Below are 19,338 nucleotides of genomic sequence, written 5' to 3'. Positions count from 1 at the left end.
ACAGTGGTAGTAAGTTACCCTGAATAACTTCCATGAACCAACCAAACACCAAAGAGCTACTACCATTGGAAGTTTTCTTTATATAAATGCATTTATTTATTCATTCAGTCATTCATTTATGAAATATTTTTGTAAAGTACTGACTACACATTGTGTATCATGCTAGGTACTGGGGAAATGATGATGGCTTAGCTTGAATTTCTCCAGAAATAGACCCTGAGAAAGGGGGTTTGAATATAAGTTGTTGTCTATGACCATACCACCCTGAACACACCCAATCATATCTGAATATAAATTGTTTATATGGGAAATGATAGAAACATGCATCAGGAAATGGAGAAGTGAAACCAGGAAAAAAAGATAAATAATCAAGGATGTATTATCAGGCCAGCTACCACCATGAACAAATAGAGCTTAATCCCACTGGGAAAATTCTGGGAACCAGTGTAGAACACATATGTCAGGGTTACCCCACCTAAAAGGTGAGGGAACTGTGTGTTTATACACCAATTCCCACCATCCACTGGGTAAGGGTATAAGCCTGCATACCCTACTATTCTAGCCTTCCCTGTGGGCAAACACTTTGGTACCAGACTGTCTTAGTCCATTTTGTGTTGCTTAGAAGAGAATATCAAAAGCTGAGTAATTTATACAGAAAATAAATTTATTTGGCTCACAGTTCTGGAGGATGGGAAGTTCAACATCAAGGTACTGGCATCTGATGAGGGCCTTCATGCTACATCATCCCATAGTGAAAGGTGAAGCAGCAAATAGGGTTGAAAGTGAGAGACAGAGAGGGCTGGAATCACTTCTGTAACAACTCACTGTTCTGATAATGAACCCACATTCATGATAACAACATTAATCCATTCACGAAGGTGGAACTTTCATAGCCCAATAGCCTCTTAATGATCCTACCTCTAAATACCATCACAGTGGCAATTAAATGTTAACATGGGTTCTGGAGGGGACATTGAAACCATAGCACAGAGTGAACCCTAAGATACCTAAACCTTAAACCGTGCTCGCCCCCCACCCCCCCGCAACGCCCTACAAAAAATTCAGGATCTGGTTGTGTTGGAAGTAGGGCTAGCCTGACTGGGATTGGCAGGGAATATAGTTCCTTTTCTCATGAAGCTCCTCATTTCTGGAGAAGGAGAGACATCAATCACTCCATTAAACATAAAACCATATAAATGGCAAGTGCTATGAAGAACAAGTGTATGGTACCATAAGCAACAAGATGTGTTAGTCCATTTTTGCATCCCTATAAAAAATACCTGAGGCTGGGTAATTTATAAAGGAAATAGGTTTAATTGGCTTATGGTTCTGCAGGCTGTACAGAAGGCATGGTGCCCACACATGCTCGGTTGCTGGTGAGGCTTCATGGAGCTTTTGCTCATGGTGGAAGATGGAGCAGGAACAAGCATGTCACATGGTGAGAGGAAGCAAGAAGGACGTCCCAAACTCTTAAACAGCCACATCTCATGTGAGGGGTCATAAGTGAGTTCTTGTTCAGTGAGTTCACATGAGATCTGGTTGTCCCATTCATTGCCTCCGTGATCCAATCACCTCCCACTAGGCACCACCTCCAACACTGGGAACCACATTTCAACATGAGATTTGGAGGGGACGAACATCCATCCAAACTATATAATGAGAGAACCTCAATTACTCTGTGTCACCATAGAAGGCTGCCCTGAGGAAGTAATTCTTGAGCTGGAATTAGTAAGCCAAAGGGAGGAGGCAGAGGAACAGCATGTGCAAAGGCTCTGTGGCAGGAGGGAGCACTACACATTAGAGGAACTTAACAGAAGCCAACTGAGGAAGGAGGAGGACATGGGCTGGAAAGCAAAAATGAGAGTGGCTCTAGTTGTGGAGGTAGCTGGAGAGGTCTGCAGAGGCCAAAACTTGTAGGTTATGTTAGGCATCAAGAGCCATGGGGAGCTGTTGAGGGTTTTGGGCAGGGAGGGGAGATGTTCAGATCTACACTTTGAGATCAATGCTGTGGATATTATAAACAATGGATGGGTGTCAGTGGCAATAGAAGTAGAGAGACCAGCTCAGATGCTATTACCATATCCCAGATAAGAGATGATAAAGGCAACCAGCCAGTATTAAGAATATTTATTCGAAGCACTGTTCTAAGAGCTTTACCCAGAATAAGTCATGTCATTCTCACAAACAAAATTACAAGGTAAGTGCTCTTATTTCTACCCCTTTCAAGAAAGGAAAAGTTGAATCTCAAAGTCACCTAGGAAGCAGCAGGGCCGAGAAACGCCTGGCCCCAGATCCTGAACCTTGAGCTCTGTGCTATGCTGTCTCTCCAGCTAGGATTAGGAGGGTTGCAAAGGAGATGGAAGGTGAAGGAAATGCTTTGGAAATGAGTTTCATACAACACTTATTAGCTCATTCACTCATTCAACCCATGCTTGTGAAATGCCTACCTCATCATGCCTGGCATTGGTCAGAAACCTTGTTCACACTCTAATGCTTCTCAATCTTCCCCACAACCCCTTGCGGTAGGTCTGGCTGTTAACCCATTTTACAGATGAGAAAACTGAGGCTCATAGAGACGAAATTACCTGAGCCTAAACACTTAACTAGCAAGAGGATAGATTTGGAGGATGCAGATTCAGGTTGGTCTGATTCCAAAACTCATATTTGTTCTTTGCCCAACTCCATTGGCCCTTCTATCCCAAAACCCAGCCCAGCCTAGGAAGTAACAGACTAGAGGCTGAGGTAGGGGCCTGGAAGGTCTGGGAGGTACTGGGTGCTGATATAAGGCCTCTGACAGTTATGGTATAATATATGGTTTTAATTAAGGTCATAAGGAGTCAAATCTGAGAACTTGGGTATGAGTGACCAGGTGCTTCTCCTCAGGGTGGGTCCTTTGGTTCTCAGCAGGTTTCCATGTCCTATCCTCCATGACCAAAGGACAAATACCTGGCTAAGTTCTAGGATGTTCCAGAATCAGGAATCTAGAGACAGGATCCAGGTATGAAGCATGGGTGGAGATGAACCATGCAAAACCAAGAGATGAGTCAGAGGAGGGGAAACTGGCCAATAGCCTTCCTCTCCTTCTTTCATTAAATATATTAATTTGGGGTGGCATATGAGTTTTCCAGTTGCAGAAGTGGTTGGGCTCCCAGAGCTCTGGCACAACCCAGTTCTCAGGAACTGCTCTTGTATGCCTAGAGACCATCTGGGGTCTTGTTAAAGGGGCCCCAGGATAAGGAGCAGAGGCTGGACAAAAGTCTAACTCTGCCCCTCATCTTTTCTGGGTGACTTTTGCCTTGTTCTTTCCCCCTTTAATCCTTCCAGAGCTTTCCATGCCCTTATTTGGAAGGCTTATTGCCTCACCACTTGGGAAACCAGATTACTACTGTGTTGCTGACTCTTATCACAGCTGCTGTCCTGGGATTCCCTAACTCCTGATCCTGCTCCTATATCTGCCTACAATACCCCTTGGATTTGTGGGTGCAGGGCTGGTACCACAAAGGGGCTGGTCTAATGAGGGTGGCAGAAAGGAGAAGGAGGCTATTCTTTTTGAAAGTGAAATATAAAGCCCTCAGCCAGGGGCCCACCCTTGTATTTCCTGGGGGCATGAGAAGATTGACCAACTGCTCAGTTTCCATCTGGGGTCTATTTCAGACCTCAAGCTGCGGATGGCTTGGACAAGCAAGGGGAATTTAGGGGGAGTAGGAGACAGAAACAAAGTGAAAGATCAAGTCAGATGCTGACGGGGTACAAAGAAACACCTAGAATTCTTTGTAAAAAAAAAAAATCAACACTTTAATAAAATACACAGCTAAATTTGAAAACCAGGGAAACCTCAGATTCAGGGACAGCTACATAATTTGCTGGGCCCAGTGAAAGCCAAAAATGTAAGACTTTTATTCAAAAGAGCAGGAAAAAAAAGGGCTGTTAAAGGAGCTATAAGATAACATTTTTCCTTTCTTCCATGGTTTCTTTTTTGTCTCACCATGTTGTTTCTTATATGCTATATAATATGGTTCTAAGTAAAAAATTAAAACAAATTTAAGCCATGAGCATAAATTTCACCATTCTTCTTTATGAATTGTATGATGCCAATTTAAAATGCAAATATAAGAGCATTTAACTCATGTGGAATCACCAAACTTGTATGATTTGTATTTAATAGCTCATGCATGTCTATGTATCTTGTCAGAAATTAGAAGAGTAGAAATGCTGCACAAAAATAACTCAACTGCTTCTATTTTTCTTCTTGATATACACACATTCTATCAACCCTCTCTACTATCAGCTTACTGATGAGAAAAGGGCAGAGAGAAAAAGGAACTATGGGTTGCTCTATGCTTCCCTTCCTTCTGTATCTTTTCAGCATTAAGTGGTTGGATAATAGGTGGAAATAGCATGAATAGCAAAGGTTATTATAGAATCCCTTGGTTGTCTGTGTTTCTTGGAATGTCATTGCCTTCTTTGATTTTTAGAGATTGCATCTCACTCTGTCACTCAGGCTGGAGTGCGGTGGCGTGATCCCAGCTCACTGCAGCTTAGAACTCCTGAGCTCAAGTGAGCCTCCTGCTTCAGTCTCCCAAGTAGCTGGTATTACAGGCATGCACCACCATGCCTGGCTAATTAAAAAAAAAAAAATTGTACAGATGGGGGATGGGGTCTAGCTATGATGCCCAGGCTGGTCCCAAACTCCTGGCCTTAAATGCTCCTCCTGCTTTAGCCTCCCAAAGTGCTGGGATTAAACGCATGAGCCATTGTACTCAGCCTTGCCACTGCCTTCTTCCTGCATTTTTGCAACTTCTAATTCTAATGGAAAGTATGACCTTTTGGGGCTGCCAGTGCCTCTCTTTACCTAATCATAGACATAATATACTTACCTTGTACTTGAGTCTTGCTGAACTCCCATGCTTTGTGGGTCCGCAGAACTCTGATTTCATGGGGCATCACAAGCACTACATGGAAATGTAGCATAAGGAATGGCAGGCACACACAGTGCATATATCTCCTCTGCTCATGCACATACCTCATTATCCCCTTAGACTTCACTTTAAAAAGACAAGTTCAAAGACAAAATTATTCAGAATATCAGGAGAGTGATAGGAGAGCAATAAACTAAACATGGGGGTCATCTCATGAAGCTGGCCCTTCCCAGATATCAGAAATGATGACAGAGCTCAAAGCCACAGCAGTAGTCATGATAGCTGATGCCACCGTGCCCCAAGGGAGATGCTGGGCTCTGATATAGGCCAGAATGCCCTGAATCTGGGGTTTTAATGGCAACATGAGGACAGAAGACTCCCATGTTTGGCTTAATGCTCTCCTGTCACTCTCTTGATATTCTGAATAATTTTATCTTTGAATTTGTCTTTTGAATGTGAAGTCTAAGGGGATCATGGGCTACGTGCATGAGCAGAGGAGATATACGCACTGTGTATGTGCAATGGAACATTGAAAGATAAAGAGCTAGAAGTGAGATGACTTGCTAGAAGCTGAGGTCTTCAAAGGAGCTATCTTTTCCATGAAAAGTAGGCCTACCAGGAAAGCAGCAAGAAAGCTTGTTTTCTGCCTGGGACTCTATTTGCAATAAAACAGAAATCCTGGGAGAAATCAAAACCTTTAATGTACACCATATGTAGGAATGGAATCCCAATTCAAATTTTCATAATCATATCGTGTACACTTTCTGTAAGCCTAGGTGAGTGCACACAGAGGGAAAAAAAAATTCCAATTGAAGATGAGAACACACGCATACACAACTTCAATCCACACAAGAAATGAGCTACTATAAAATTAAGTCAGCAGATGAAACAAAAGGAAAGACTAACATACCAATAACTTGATATCATACAACATGAAACATTAAAAATTATATTTAAATTATTAAAGAATAAAAGAAGGAATAGAAACCACAATAAAATAGCAAAAAGAATAGATTGGATAAAGAATAACATAAAACATAGAGTTGTATAAAATATACTCGTTAATTTAAAAAATTCAGTGAATAGGAAACAGTGCAGATTAAACACAGCTAAAGAGAAAATGCATAAACTGGAAAAAGAGAACCATGAAATTAACCCAGAATACACCACACAGAGAGAAGCACATTGAAAATATAACTGAGAGGCTGAGAGTTATGAAGACTAGAATAGGAAAACTCAATAGATGATAGAAAGAATGTCCAGAAAGACAAAAAGAATTTGAAAGAGAAAATAAATACATGAGTGTTAAAACTTTCCAGAACTGAAGAATGCTGGGAATCTTCATAAACTGAATTTTATAATAGTAATCACGTGCTTAAGCACATAATGAAAACTGCACAGAGAGGATATCTTTAAAGCAATCAATGAGAAAAGATAGACTACCTACAATGAGTATTCTCTCTTTTTTCCAAGCCTTGAGGTGTTAATACAAATTGAATTGCAAATTAAACAATAAAAATTCTACTGGTAGCAGGCTTCTCAATAGCAACAATAAGTACCAGAACATAATATAAATATTTCTTCAAAGTGTTGAGGAAAAAATAGTTGCCATTTTAAAGTTATAAGTCCAGTTGAGTATATCAGTTGTGAAGGTAAGATAAATACATTTGCAAATAAAAACTGATGAAGTTGGCTGGGCACGGTGGCTCATGCCTGTAATCCCAGCACTTTGGGAGGCCCAGGCGGGCAGATCATGAGGTCAGGAAATTGAGACCATCCTGGCTAACATGGTGAAACCCCGTCTCTACTAAAAATGCAAAAAAAATAGCTGGGTGTGGTGGCGGGCGCCTGTAGTCCCAGCTACTGGGGAGGCTGAGGCAGGAGAATGCAGTGAACCCAGGAGGCGGAGCTTGCAGTGAGCCAAGAGCATGCCACTGCACTCCAGCCTGGGCAACAGAGTGAGACTCCATCTCAAAAATAACAAAACAAAACAAAACAAAACAAAAAAACTGATGAAGTTTATCACTCAAATAGATCACCTTAAGCATATTCTTGAAAGCATATTCTTGAAAGAAAAGGAAGGAGTGATATACAAGAAACAATAGTGAACAAAACTTTGGTAAATATATGGGTAAATCAAAATAATTATTTGATTTTCAAAACAGAAATAAGACCGGCTGATGGGGGTTAAAATAAACACAACTAAAATGTAAGACAATTACACAGAGGATGGAAATGGAGGAAAAAAACAGGATTAGAGTGTGTTAAGTTTCTCTTATGGTTTGGAAGAAAGATAGAAATATTGATCCCTTTAGACTGTCATTCAAATGTGGGTGTTAAAAATTTAAGGGCTGACTACTAAGATGGTGAGATAATTTTTAACTTCCAAACAGTGATGGAGTTTAAATAAACAAAATGTGGTTGATTTACTAAAAGGCAGAAGAGAAACAGAAAAAAGAAGAGAGAAACAATTCAGTTTAAACAAACTCAACATAGAAATGCTGGCAATAAATCTAAACAGTAGTCATATCAAATGTAAAGATTAAAATATCATATCAATTGACATATCAAATTATACTCTCCAGTTAAAAAAACAAGGATGATCCAATTACATATTATGGCAGATTCTATTTTTCAAATACAGCCTCAACAATGTATCTTAGTCTACATGCTATTTTACAATGTGACTCTGATTCTTCTCATCAAGAATTGGGGGCCTAGGTCCCCACTCCTTGAGTCCAGGTAGGCTTACCACTACAGCAGAAGTAATGCTGTATGACTCCCAAGGCAAGGACATAAAATAGCCAATGGGGACTTCAGGCTTACATGGCATGTTGACATGACAATAAGTCATCATGATAATTTATTTATGCATAATATAGTAGACACTCTTGGTGTCTGGTGTAGAATCCTTTACTGGGCTGGTGCACCCATTTCCCAACTTCTGGGAATGTTGGCTGCTAACAGCTCACAACTGTTCTTTTCCCTAAAAAATTGTGTTCTTGACGCTGTGGGGAGGCAGTTTCCAACGACTGACTAATGCCAGGTATGAAAGGCCAGGGCCCTTACCTCGAGGGGTTAGGGGAACAGTGTTCCTGAGCTCCCCACAAGATCAGATGTATTAGTTCGTTCTTGCATTGCTATAAAAAAACTACCTGAGACTGGGTAGTTTATAAAGAAAAGAGGTTTAATTGACTCACATTTCTGCAGACTATAGAGGAAGCATGGCTGGGAAGGCCTCAGGAAACTTACAATCATGGCAGAAGGCGAAGAGGAAGGAGTCACGCCTTCCATGGCTGGAGGGGGATGAAGAGAGAGCAGGGGGAGGTGCTACACACTTTTAAAAAACCAGATCTTGTGAGAACTCACTATCACGAGAATAGCAAGGGGGACATCCACCCCCATGATCCAATCACCTTCCGCTAGGCCCCTCCTCCAACACTGGGGATCACAGTTGACAGGAGATTTGGGTGGGGACACAAATCCAGTCCATATCAGGCTAAGACTAGACTTCAGCTGAACCACAACTCCCCTTGGCCTCCGAATTTGCCCTGATCTGCTTCCCTCTTTCTTACTGGATTTTCTCTAGTGAGCTCTCCCTCAGTAACCCCCTTGAAGTTATCCTGAGACTTCCGTCTCAGACTCCACCTCTAGGAAACCCAATGGAAGACATACTACATGTGCCATTATTTAGAATGTTGATGTGGTTAATAAATATGGTATTCCTCATTCAATAAGGCTTACTTTGAACGCATTATCGTTTCAGGTGCATTGGACCACTGGTTCCTGTGGGCTGTGTGGGCAAGTGCAGTTTATATACCACTACCAGGCACAGAATTTTAAGCTACCTGGCTCCAAATGCATCCCAGGACAGTCTTTAATGTTCATAAGGTCAGCGATGGCTTAACAGAGAGAGTAGCTCTTTGGACAATTGGATTCCAAGTGCCTTCAGAGGCAAGAGGGCAAACTTGTTTTGACATTTCCTGGGGCAGATCAAAGGGTTTATTAGTGACCATCAGTTAGGTTATGCTCCTGGCCAAATCTTTTCCAATTAGAGAAAATGAAATCTCTGCTCACTGGTGAACCAAAACAGAACTAGGGTCCTTAATGATTCCCTTGAAAAGGCTGCAGTGAATCACTTAAATTGGTATAAACTTCCCAGATGTTGTGATCGACCCTGTTATACAGCAAGAACCATAAAATTGTCATATATTTGACTGAGAAATTTGCACAGTGTGTGAAAGATATTCATGACAGCATTATTTATAAAGTTACAAGCTAAAAACAACTAATGTCTAATGCAAGGGACTGGCTAAGAAGTCATGGAAACTTCATAAGATGAAGATAAAACCATCACTTAAAAATATATTTTAGAAGAATAGGCTGGGCACGGTGGCTCATGCCTGTAATCCAAGCACTTTGGGAGGCTGAGTTGCAATAGTATAGTTGTGATTCAAGAGAAGCATAGTGCTCGCAGCTCTCCAAGCCAGGGCAAAATCGCTCCCACAGAAAGAGTGACCTCTTGCTTCCCAGAATCTCAGCAGAAAAAGTATAGAGTCAGCAATGCCTTTCTTTCTGTCTTGAGCCATGAGGACAAGGGGCTACAGGTCCTGGGTATGTGTATCCCTCTGCATTGAGGGCAGAAGCCTCAGGATGGCCCGGCTGACAGCAAACAGGTGACTGGCTTTGGCTCAAATCAGGAGGAAACACGAGTCCCCAATGTGGGCGGACATTCACTTCTCTGATCCCTCAAATGTGAGGAAATGAATGAATCTCCCTGTAGGGGAGGCTAATGTTTTCCTGGCGCCTTTTAACTGGATCTTAGCATCAAGATCATATTAAATTATAGTTTCTGCATTTAAGAGAGACACAGCCTTATTGCCTCGTCCTCTCCTCACTTTTGCTTACTTAAATGTATGACTGTAACAAACACTGGCTGCTTCTGAGGATACCAGCAGAATCTCTTCGGAAATAATTTTTTTAAATCACTTTTTAACTTGGAGGTAACTTTAGACTTATAAAAAAAGTTGCAAATATAAAAGTTGCAAAACATTGCAAAGAGGGGTTTCCTCACCCAGTTTGAGTCTCCCCTTAATGTTCTCACCTTATGTACAATGATAATCTTACACCTTACATCTGTCAAATCTAAGAATCCCCCATTCATACATTACTGTTAACTCCAGACTTGATTCAGCTTTTAGTCTTTTTGTTTTTCCTCACCAATGCTCGTTTTTCCATTCCAGGATCCAATCCAGGTTTCCACATTGCACTTAGTCATCCTGTGATGATTTCTGCATCTTTCCTTGTAGTTTCATGACCTTAAGAGTTTTAAAGAGCACTGGTCAGGTGTTTTGTAGAATGTGCTTCCACAGGGGTTTGTCTGATGGCTTTCTCATGATGAGACTGGGGTGGTGGGTTTTTGAGAAGAACACAGAGGTGACATGCCCTTATCATCATATCATATTTGGGGTGCCTGACCTGGAAAGATTTTGAGCTGTTACCAAGCAGAATATTTTCCCAGCCTCACTGTCAGACAGTCCCGGGTCCAAATCCCAATCCCAAATAAATGCTAATTGTAGGATTGTTAGCACTCATGTGGTAGTTTCTGTGTGCTGAACATCATGAAAAATGCTTCCCCTGGTTTGTTTCATTTAAAACTGGAGATCCTCCAAGGCAGGTGCACTTATTGGCCCCATATTGTACATGAGAAAACTGAGGCTCAGAAAGGTCTGGTAACATGTCTAGAGTCACACAGCAGATAGGTAGTGAGGCTGACATTTAAACCCTAGGAAGTGTGACTTCCAGATCCACCACACTGCACTGCCTTCTGATTATTTGTATGTGAGATGCTTTGCTCAGTGCTGGCACAAAAAACTTAAAAAATAGTGGTGACAACATCATTTCTGAACCTGATATTTACTGCATTATCTTAGGCAAGTGATTTATTCTCCGAGACAAATGCTAAGAGCCTTGCCTGACTCTGGGCTGCATATCTATCAGCTCATCCCCTTGTCTCGGCAACTCTCCATCCTCCCCTGTCCCATGGGGGGAGTTAGCCCATAGGGAGCCTCGCAGGAGGGTGGAAGGAGGGAAGAAAAGGAGATCAGGGTGTTGATGGCCTGGCTTCTTCCTCCTCTGGCTGGCCGCACACTGTGAGCAAAGGGCTCAGCTCCTGGGGCAGCCTTTCCTGCAATGCTCTCCCTCCCTTCCCCCTTTCAGCCTTGGGGTGTGTATTCACCTCCTGTTGCTGCTGAAACAAATGACCACAAAACAGAGTGGTCATTTATTCTCTGACAGTTCTGGAGATCAGGGATCCAAAACCAGTTTCACTGGTTTAAAGTCAACATATCAACAAGGCTGTTTTCCCTTCTGGAAATTCTAGGGAAGAATCCAATTCCTTGTTCTTTCCAGCTTCTAGAGGCCACCTGCATCCCTCACCTCATGGACCCTTCCTCCATCTTCAAAGTGCTTCACCTCTGCTTCCAGGCACATTTTCTCTCTGACTTTGGCCTTCCTGCCCCTTACAAGGGCCCTTGTGGTTATATTGGTCCTGCTGGAGAATACTCCCGTCTCACAATCCTTAACTTCATCATATGTGCAAAGTCTGTTTCGTCATGGGAGGTGACATGTTCACAGTTCTGGGGATTAGGACATAGGCATTGGTGGGGGGTGGGGCATTATTCTGCAATAGAGGTTCTGTCCTATCTGTTATTTCCCCTGGGATACTGCACCAAACCCTGCCTGTGACTTCGTAAGTTGTCCTTTTATTAAACTTGCCCCTTATTAACCACCATGAATGAACCATCTGTCTGTTGCAAGACTGGTACTCCCAGTTTCCACTTCCCTGCATTTAATCTTAGCCAAAAGGCCAAGAAGCAATGTTTCCACCTCACCAGAAGGGATTCAATACCACTCACCTCGTAGGGTGGTTGGATGGCTTGCAGTGAAAAGTCAAGGGCCTGGCACCCTGTGAATGCTCAGTACATGTCCACTGTCTGCCTGTAAATGGCCCTAGGATGCCTTGACCTATCTCCCCTTCCCTGCCCTGAACAGGCTTCATTTATGAGGTCGGTGATTCCACCCAGGACCCCATGCTATGAGTGCAGACAGCACAAAATGGTTGAAGGCAGGAGGTAGGCCGGCACTGCTGGTTTAGGTCTTCCCCCCCTGTGCATTGGAAACCCATGTGAGGGCGAAATCAGTTTCAAGTGGTAGGAGCTGTTGGGGGTAGTGGTAAGTGGGGAACAGGGAAGCCTTGTCTACTTGGGCATAGATACATGTGGTCAAGGCAGCTCCTGGGTTCAGTCCATCCCCTTCATGCGTCCTCCTCTCAATCATCTCGCCTGCTCACACCGGCTAGGACACACTCGTACCCATTGAACTACATGATTTTCTAATTATTGCTCTATGGGGATGGATCTCATCTCTCTCCAAGGGCCCCAAGCAACTCAAGGCAACAGACACTTAGTAAAATGGATTGAAAGCAGTGATATATTTGGTTGAAATGATGTGTTCTTCACCAAATGGTTCTGGAAGTAGGTCCAAATATTTAAACTCCCCAATGCAATCTTATCCTAAAAAGTGCCTAGTTCAGTGAATATGTATGTATTTAAATAGATGGCCAACTTAACTGCATGGTGCTGTGTCAGCAAGAAATAAAAGTTGATTCTTCCACCACTCGTTTCTATCTTGCAGGAAAACGGTCTGAAGTGGAATCATAGTAACCACAGCTGGGAAGGTCCTTAGAGATCATGAACCCAGCCAGCTGTGGTGGCTCATGCCTGTAATCCCAGCACTTTGGGAGGCTGAGGTGGGTGGATCACCTGAGGTCAGGAGTCGGAGACCAGCCTGGCCAACATGGAGAAACTCCGTCTCTACTAAAAATACAAAAAATTAGCTGGGCATGGTGGCAGATGCCTGTAATCCCAGCTATTCAGGAGGTGGAGGCAGGAGAATTGCTTGAACCCAGGAAGCGGAGTTTGCAGTGAGCCAAGATTGCGCCTCTGCACTCCAGCCTAGGCAACAAGAGTGAAACTCCATCTCAAAAAAAAAAAAAAAAAAAAAAAGAAAGAAATCACAAACTCCACCCCCATTTTAGAGATGGGTCGGGAGTCGTCTACTACCATACAGCTCTAACCTATGCCACTGCACCCCTGGGAAGGCACTTCATGGCAGGGATTATGTAATCCCTTGTTTGTTCATTGGTTTACTTAATCATCTGTCTCCTGCTCTGTGACAGCAGAGCTTGGTCTGCTTTGTGCACTCTGCATTCCTGGCACCCAGTAGGTGCTCAATAAATAGTTGTTGGAGGGAAAAAGTCCTGCACAATTACAGAATCACAGAATCAAAAAGGAATTTGGAGTATCACATCATGCAACACTTTTTCTGGTGCCTGAATTATCAGTCTTTATTTGGGTACTTGTGACCTGGGTACTCCCTGCAGCAGACATTTCTAGTTTATGGCATCCCATTTCCCCCCTTTTTTTTTCTAACCAACAGAACCCCGATTTTTAAAGGGCAGCAGTGCTGGCAATGTGTTAAGTGAAACATGCTTATTTTTCCCAGGCTCCATGTGGTAACCAGAACCTAGTGGGTGGTGCAGCTAAGGAAGAAAACTGTGCAACGGGAGCTGTAGTCATACGGTAAAGTAGCCACAGCCACAGAAGTCAAGGGGGGCCTTGAAGAGGGAGAAATACCCCATCCTCTCTCTCCTCCCGCCCTCTGATCTTCTGGGGTGCCTCCCATTGGTCGAGCTGGTCTGGAAGCCGGAGAGCAAGAGAGCCCCAGTGGATCTAGATGCAGTTTTCTATACGTACAGCTCCTGGGCACAGAGCAGTGTGGATGTGGGTGGAGAATGCCTCGGAGGGGCAGAGAGAATATTCAGCTCAGCCAAGTTGGCAGGGCTCCCCTGAATCCCCTTGCACAAGAATGAATCCCATTGGAATCTCCCATCCCCTCAGGACAAAGAATTCTCCAATGCTTCTTGGGCATTTGATACCTCCACTCCCTGCCAGTTGGGACTCAGGTCTAGTAAAGCCAAACATCACTCTTTAGAGCTTTCCAGGGCTTTCTGCAGTTTGCAACCCCATCTCTCTCTCTCCCTCTCTCTCCACATCCCATAGTCCAAACTCCAGCCACTCTCATTTCAAAGCCTGATCCCTTTACTTCCTCCCTTACTGCTATGGGCCAGAAGCCAAGGCCATTTAAAAGCTGAAGATTCCTGGCCCTCATTTATGCCTGGCAAGAGGGAGGTGTCTATAACAAGAAAAAGCCACATGGCCTCTGAGTAGACAAGCCATCCCAACCTGTCTTTGGGGCAATCCAAGAGATGCGACCTCCCTGCTTGACAGCAGAGTTGGGGTCACAATGTGGCATCTGCCTGTGAAACTGCCATCAGTTCAGCCAGGCAACTTGGAATAACAAAGAACATGGGCTTTGGAACAAGATAGACCTAGGTTCTAATCCTAGCTTTTCCACATAGCTGTGACCTCCAGTAAATGGCTTAACCGCTGTAAGTTTCATTATGAATCATAGAATAAATACTGAGCGCTTACTCTGTGCTACGGAGTAGAAACACAGCCGAAAATCAGAGACAGGTCTCTGTTGTCCCAGAGAGCTTCCATATTGGTGGAAGAGAAGACAGACAATGAATCTACTAACAAGGTAATTTCAAGAGTGATAACTGCTATATGGAAAATAAAATAAGGACATGTTATAAGCAGAAAATGGAAAGGAGGGACCCACGTTAGGTAGTCAGTAAAGGTGTCACTGAGAAGGTGACATTTAAATAGAGGCCTGAATAATAAAAAAGAGCCAGTCATGCAAGGATGCAAAGACAGTAGACATTATAGCAGAGAAATTAGCAAGTGCAAAGGCCCTGAGATGGGAACAGAATGAAGGGTGATGTGGCCAGAGCTCTGTAAGGGGGAGAGCAGTGGCCCTGTTAGGTAGGGCTTAGGTCATGGCAAACCCAAAGACTTAGATTTATGGTAAGTGCAACAGGAAGCCACTGGAAAGTTTCCATCCAGGGAGAGATGTGATCTGATTTGTCTTAAGAGGATAACACTTTATCCGATGTGCTAGACTATAGGGGAGCAGAGAGACTGGTTGGGAAGCTGTTTCAATCCACCAGTGAGAGATGGGTCTCATCTGAAGGTGAATTTCTAGCCAATGGAATGTGAGTGCAAATCACTGGACAAGGCTTTTAAGAAGAAAGTACAGCTTTTCACCTCCTTTAGTCCTCTTCTGCCTGGTCTTTCAATTAAATAAAGAGACTTAAAATTTTCATCCCTGCAAGGTCCAAGAAAAAGAAAAAATAACCTCCCCCCAAAGTAAATAAATAAATAAAAGGAAAGCAAAGCAACAAAACAGAAAGAGCCTGGGTCCCTGAGTCACTATGTGGAGTAGGAGTCACTATGTGGAGTAGTAGTCACTGCCACCTAGGAACACCCACCTTGGATGATTCCATGAGTAAGAAGAGAGATAAACGAAAAACTTAGGAATCATCAGGCAGTTTGCCTTAGAGGATGAGTAGGATCTGAATTGGTAGACATCTCTGGGAAGGCAGTAAGGCTTACAATCTTTGAGTTCAGAAGGCACTAGATTCAACCCCTACCCCTGTGTCTTCTCATTTGTGTGACTTTGGGCAAGTGACTTCACCTCTCTGAGCTTCTTAGAAGGATAATCTTACAGGGCTGCTCACAGCATTAAAAAAGATGATACACACAATGTGTTTGGGACCAAATACAGAGAGAATGTTTAATGAATGGTCACTGTTGCCACTATTAATGTCAATGAAAAATGCTCAAGAATGGGGAAGAGGGATTGTGAAAGAAGATACTCATGGTCCCCTGTCTGCCCTAGTGGCATCAGGTCCCCAGACTGGTGCCCAGAGACTATCTCACAACAGCTAAAACACCTAACAGGGAGATATTAAAACTAGTGATTCACGCCTGGACTATTATAAGAGCCTCTTAATTATCCTCTCTCCTCTTTAATCCATCTTCACACCTCTGCCAGACTCATCATCCTAAAATGGTGTGTATCCTGGATTATTCCCTGACAACAACCCTTCAGTGCCCCACCTGCTTAACACGGGGAAATCCAGATGTCCTAGCTTAATGTCCACGTTGCATTCTGTGGACATAGAAGACTTCCCCGTGCATTGGAATCACTAGGATACTTGAAAAATGCGGATTCTGGGGCCCCAATTCAAATCTACCAAATAGAACATGTGGGAAGGCCTGGGGATCTGCATTTTAATAAGTACCTGGGTGATGCTGATGACATTAATGTCTCAGCACCACTGCTTTATGACTGCCTATAGTTTAGCTCCACCTTAACCCTTCTGCACTTATTGCCCCACTATCCCCAACACAAACCCCATATCTGAACCACAAAGGTCTACTTGCTTTCCCACAAAACACAATATAGCTTCACAATCAAGTCATCCAAGACATTTATTGAGCCCATATGATGTGCCAGTTGCTGGACTCATCTCTGTATTTGATTTTCTAATTACGTTCTATCTGAGTGGGAGGCACTATTATTGTCCCATTTTATAGATAAGCAGACCAAGGCCCAGAGGGACTAAACAATGTGCCTAACCACAGATAGAAGGTGATAGAGCTGGGATTTGACCCCAGAGTTAGAGAGGTTGACTCCTACCTGACACTGTCCTCATCTGACCCCCAGCCCTGTCCTCTGGTCTTTTCAGCCCCACAAGTTCCTCTTCTTTCTCCTCTCCCCTTGGAAACATTCCTAGACCACACGAGGATGGGGTTCTGAAGGGCCAGGGGTGACTGATGCTTTAGATAATGCTGAGATTCATGGAGGAAGAGGAAATCAAGAAAGCTTGGGAAAGCTAAGTGCTGAGGGTTTGCAGTGAGGAAAAAGGGGAGCCTTTCTCGAAGTAGGGTTGGTGAACCCACATCTGGGAAGCAAAGGTCCCAGCTCTCCACATTAAAGGGATAAGGTGGGTTCTGGAGTCAGACTGTGTGACTTCAAATTCCAACTTAGTCTTGGAACTAACATTTACTGAGCACTTATTATGTGCTCAATAACTTGGGACAAATGACTCAACATTCTGAGCACCTGTTTTCCCCTCCCTAAAATGGAAATATATTCATTCAGCCAGGAGTAAGTGAGTTCTTCTTATGCGGGCTTCCTGTTCTGGAGATGGAGATGACAGTGGTAGTAGCTATATCATAAAATTTGGGAGAATGTCCAATGAGATAACACAGAGAAAGAACCTGACCTTTAAAAGCTTTCAATTAATGCTATTTATTAGGATTATTTATTTTGATATTTTGCTTCCATTTGGAAAAATCTTACAATCACATTACAGGGTAAGGTCACCGGGTGTAAGTCCTCCCAGCTGTATGTTACCTACTAATTCAAGGCCTACTGCCTGCTTTTGCAAATAAAGTTTAATTGGAACACAGCTGGGGAATTTGTTTACATAGCATCTATGGCTGCATTCACACTGCAGCAGAGTTGAAAAGTTGCAAGAGAGACTATATAGGCTGCCAAGCCTGAAATATTTACTACCTGGCCCTTTGTGGAAAAAAGATTGCTGGCCCCTGGTCTAATTCATTGAGGATGCAAGAAGAGGGTTATTTATGCTCTCTCTCCTTATTGCTGCATTTGGTTTTTTACTTTTCTTCCATTATTTTCAAATATCACGGATAGCAATGATATTTCCATACAGGGATAATTTCAAGGTCTTTTCTACAGGGGTGGTTGCTATGCAGCGTGAATTCTATATGGATTAAGTTTCCCCCAAGTGAATATCGGAGGATTGAAGAGCTTATTGTAGGGAGAAAGAGCATCAGAGGTTAATTCCTATAAAATGAGAAATCTCTATGCAACAGATTCTTTGAATTTTTTATGTTGTTCTGATTATTACATGATGAAAAACCCAGCCCCATTCTCTTATTAAACATGGAACTAAACAGATTTTAAGTGTATTATAAAGAAATAAATTTTTTTCTATTATCCTAACAACTGGAAATTTTTAAATTGCCATAATTTGGATTTATACTTTAGTAGGGTGGTTAAAATTAGGTTTTGGAGTCAGAGGGCTCCGAGTTCAAATCCTGCCTCCGCCTCTCACTGGCCGTGAGACCTTAGTCAAGTGATGTTAACTTGTCTGGGCCTTAGCTACCTACCAAGTGGGGGTGAAAACATCCACCTCATGAAGTTATTGTGACAATTAAATGGAGAAATGTACATGGAACACACCCCAGTGCCCGAGTCTTGGTAAGAACTCATGAATGTGTGCTGCTATTTATTGATATTATTATCGTAATTCAAGGCAAAAATCAGGTATTCCGAGAAATACCATCCAGCCTCCTGTTGTTGGTTGATGTAGTCCCACATAGCAAACAGACCCAGCCAGGCTAGAGGTGCTGGCCCTCTCTCAATAAGCTGTTTGCGGCTATATCCTCATCGCAGGCTCTGTTTTACTTAACCTGCTGCATCTAGTGCCGGGCACAGAGAAAACCTTCAGCAAGGCTTGTTGATCTGATCAGACTGATGAGAGCTTCCATTCATCCTGAGCCCCAACTAGGGCTCTGAGGTCATTCAGATGCACAAGACATGACCAGACAGAGGCTGGAAACATCTTCCCATCCCTGGCTTCCCCCCGCTCATGCAGAAGGTCCTGAGCCTCCAGAGCATTTGTAAATGAATGCTCCCTGCTGAGCCTCAGGCTACATTACACCCGCTCCCTCCTGTCCTCGACTCCGGATACCTCCTGCTCGGGGAACATCTGCCTCTCATCCCCCAGGAGCTCATTTCTAGCCCCAGAGTCAGAATCTGCATGGGTTTTTTTTTTTTTGCCTGGAAATATCGATTCCAGGCCGAGATTGAACCACCACTCTCTCCCAATCTCCTCCCTCTGTCATCTCCCTCATCACAGTGCACTGAGCACTTTCTAGGAGGTTCTGACGCAGACATTTAATTTGAACAGGAACTGGGGCCCAGGGTGGTAGAGAGGGTGTATGGGGCAAAGAGGTGATGGAAGAAAATAAATTCTCCTTCACATAACAATTAGAGGAAGACAGTCCCAAACAATGACCAGACCATCCCCGCGGGCAATGATGACAGCCATTTCGAACTTATCACACCACGGCACTATATTAAGGCCCTGAGATTACAGTGTGGTTCATTAGAGGAACATCTGTTGGAAATCAGCACGGAACAACCAGATATGATTGCTAAAAAAGCTGCCTAGGGCAAGGAGGGGTGAGACCACTTCTCTGCAGGGGAAAATGTCCAAGATACACCTTTCCTGATGTTTTTGGCTCTTGTGTGGCTCACTTTCCCCCTCTGCCATGAAACCAAGGATCTTAATTCAAGCAAGGTCAGCAGCATATATTAGGAAGTGGGATGCATTTTCAAGACCCAGGAGCCAATA

At 43.3% G+C, this 19,338-nt stretch overlaps 1 protein-coding gene across 1 annotated transcript in view; it reads right to left on the bottom strand.

Annotated features, from left to right (window-relative positions):
• The window catches only part of LOC134756527 (uncharacterized), a 194,756-nt gene that overhangs the window by 65,776 nt on the left and 109,642 nt on the right, over nucleotides 1-19,338 (bottom strand). Inside the window, exon 4 of the transcript XR_010129266.1 lies at nucleotides 10,140-10,237. The gene's annotated coding sequence lies outside the window, so the exon portion shown is untranslated. The remainder of the gene's footprint in view (nucleotides 1-10,139; nucleotides 10,238-19,338) is intronic.

This window comes from Gorilla gorilla, chromosome 10 (assembly GCF_029281585.2).
Source record: "Gorilla gorilla gorilla isolate KB3781 chromosome 10, NHGRI_mGorGor1-v2.1_pri, whole genome shotgun sequence".
Classification (NCBI taxonomy): domain Eukaryota; kingdom Metazoa; phylum Chordata; class Mammalia; order Primates; family Hominidae; genus Gorilla; species Gorilla gorilla.
Note: the sequence above shows the minus strand (reverse complement) of the source record. Positions and strands in the feature narration are given on the sequence as shown.